We start from the raw sequence: 2922 nt of genomic DNA, 5'->3' as shown, positions 1-2922 counted from the left end.
AGTTATATGTTTTAATCCAACATTTATGTGGGCTTAATTTCATTTCAAATTTATTTTGCATCTTATTGAATCTCTTGTTCAAGCTGTACCCATTCAGTAAATAAGATGTTAGAGAGAAAAAGAAGAATAAAAACTGCTAATTTATAGTATTACAGCATATTCACAGTTTTTCTAATTAGTTCTAATTAAGGACAAATCTGGTAGACAAGAAGTCTAAAATGAAAAAATCCCATTTGACAGTTAAAAATGAAATTAAAAGTCCAGCCAAACTGAAGCTTAGCTCAAAATAAGAGAAAGTCACAGACCAGAAGAATCCAGGACCTGGTTCAGCCCACCGGGTCAGACCCTCATCAGAGACTCGTGGTGGATTTAACCCTCAAAAAGAAGAACGTGATGAAGATGAAGAAGAGTTTACAGGAAGAAACGTGTTTCAGTTCAGCTCGAACGCCGGCAGTCTCATGATCCACGTCTGCCTTCAGCTCAGCGCAACAAGAAAACAAAGAAAACCTCAACGTGAGACCAGAACAGACCAAGTCAGTGTTTGACGAGCCTCACGTTTAAGACAAGTCTCAAGTCAAGTCCAACAAGGTCCAATCCAACTCAGCTTCAGACGTCCAAACCACAGATTATTGATCGTCTGCGAGTCGTATCGATGCTGATCGTGTTTCTTGCTGCCGTAGCAGCTGGAGCAGCAGTATTTCAGGTCAGTTTGACAGTTTTCTGGTGTACTGAGGGATTGATTATGGTGAGAGCTTTGGACAGATCTGACAGCCAATCACACGGCAGAAACATACTCAACAGCACCAATCAGTCTGCAGTTTCTGGCTTGCATGTGAAAGTACACGCCCACTTTGTATCACACGGCATTGTTTGAGCTTCAGGTGAGGGCGGTGGATGAAGGTGCATGTTCTGAGGACAGGAAGTGACGTTTGCCTGTCAGCCTGCGTGCAGGGCTGAGCTGCTCCACACAGACAGAGGACAGTGGACAGCAGAGGCAGGGAGGGACGGGACGAGCAGACGGCTGCTGAACAAGCAGAACACACACCTGCCGCCTCTTCACGCACACCTGGCTCGTTTTACGCAGTCTTCTTTACGCTGAAGTGCCGGAAGTGAACTCGTGTTCGCCTCCAAACCCGAAAAAGGTTCCACGAGGAAATCATCTGGCAGCGGTTTGAGTGTCTGAAAGTGCAGATTCAGAGTCTGCGAAAGCTGCGGGTCGCTGCCACGACAGGACACCATCGCCTGCTGAGGTACGGCACAGCTCCCGTTACCAGGAAGGCCAAGTGAACCGTTCACATTCACGATTTTCCTCTTTCATCACGAAATGTTTTCTGAACCAAGACGTGTTTGAAGCGCTCAGTCTTTCCACTCGTCCTCTGTTTCTGTTCATCAAGGACATTCCACAGCTGAGCTCGGCTCTTTCTTCAGACCCGTCAGGAAACTCTTCAAATTCTACGTTCTGATAAAAATCAGTACTGATCAACGTGGAAACTGACCGTCCACTGTGACGCGAAGAACCACCAAAAGTCAGTTTTGTTGGTCTCTTATTCTGTCAACGCGCGTTTTCTTCGTCCAATCAGCAGAGCGGATGAGGCGCCTGTCAGCCTATCAGAGAGAATGATGATGTAACATCATGTGACTGACCGTGGAGCTGCACACCGATTGGCTCGGCTGTCTGTCTCACAGACCTGAGCGCTCTCAGTCTGTCCAGTTGTGACTTTCTCGTTAGATGTCGTGATGCAGACCACAGGAGACAACAGCTGGAGCCGGAGTCCAGTCCTAACAGCCATCAGCAGAACGACAGAACAAACCACCTACGAACTTCAGAGAAACGTGGGACAGCTGAGCAGTCACTGATAACCCCCCCCCAAATCCTGACTGAAGGTGTTTCCTGAAATCAGCTGACAGGACGGCGGCTGATGGACCTGGGCCTCCATTATTCTGCCGGTCTGAAGTCGACCTGCTGTCAGGAGGGTTTGGTGGTTTTTGACTTTTTAGTATTATTTTGGTCTTTGCTCGTGAAGGACTCGATATCGTCCTCGAGCTCAGACAGCCTAACGTCACGGCTCACAGGTGTCGTGTCACAGTCCTGCTCAGGTTCAGGTTTGATCCACACGAGTCGAGCGTCATCAGCCATCAGTCTGTCCAGGTCATGTGACAGCAGTGCACGCCTCTAAGAACTGCCTGTTGAAGCTGAACACGTCAGTCCCCAAAGAGCTGGACTGGGACATTCTTACTCAGTTCAGTCTTTACTGTCCTGCAGGGGACATTCGGCTCGCAGCAACAGAGTCACTAAAGCTGACCACCAAACGCAAGACAGACGTCTCACTGACTTCACGACACCTGCTGGCCAATCACATCAGTTTTCTGTGGCTGCGTCAGTAAGACACATGATGCTCTGGACCATTGACCTCTGACCTGTGAGAAGAGGTCAGAGATCAACGGTCCAGAGCATCAATGGTCAATGGCTGGACTGTTCAGTTCAACACTCTCAACCCAAAAAGTAACAAAGTGCTTCATAAAACTCTGATCCCAGAACAGCTGTAACTCTGTAAAACATCAACCAATCACTGTGATCAGCTGATCAAACAGGAAGTGATCAGCTGATCTGATCCTCTGTGACACAAACTGACCTGAGAACAGCTCAGAGTCAACATATTTCATATTTCTCATTGATTTCTGTAAATATCTCTTATTGTGAATCTGATGCAGCGACACGTTTCACAGACTGAAAGATGTGGAACGCTCCAGAAACACCTGATTGATCGTTTCACAGGTAAACAGGCTGATTGGTCACAGGTGAGAGGATCATGATTGGGTATGAAAGGGGCATCCTGGAAAGACTCAGTCGTTCATAGAGGATGGAGCGAGTTCACCACTTTGTGAACACATGAAGGATGAAGGAGATGAACACATGAAGCT

Source organism: Chaetodon trifascialis, chromosome 11 (genome assembly GCF_039877785.1).
Source record: "Chaetodon trifascialis isolate fChaTrf1 chromosome 11, fChaTrf1.hap1, whole genome shotgun sequence".
Lineage (NCBI taxonomy): Eukaryota > Metazoa > Chordata > Actinopteri > Chaetodontiformes > Chaetodontidae > Chaetodon > Chaetodon trifascialis.
Note: the sequence above shows the minus strand (reverse complement) of the source record.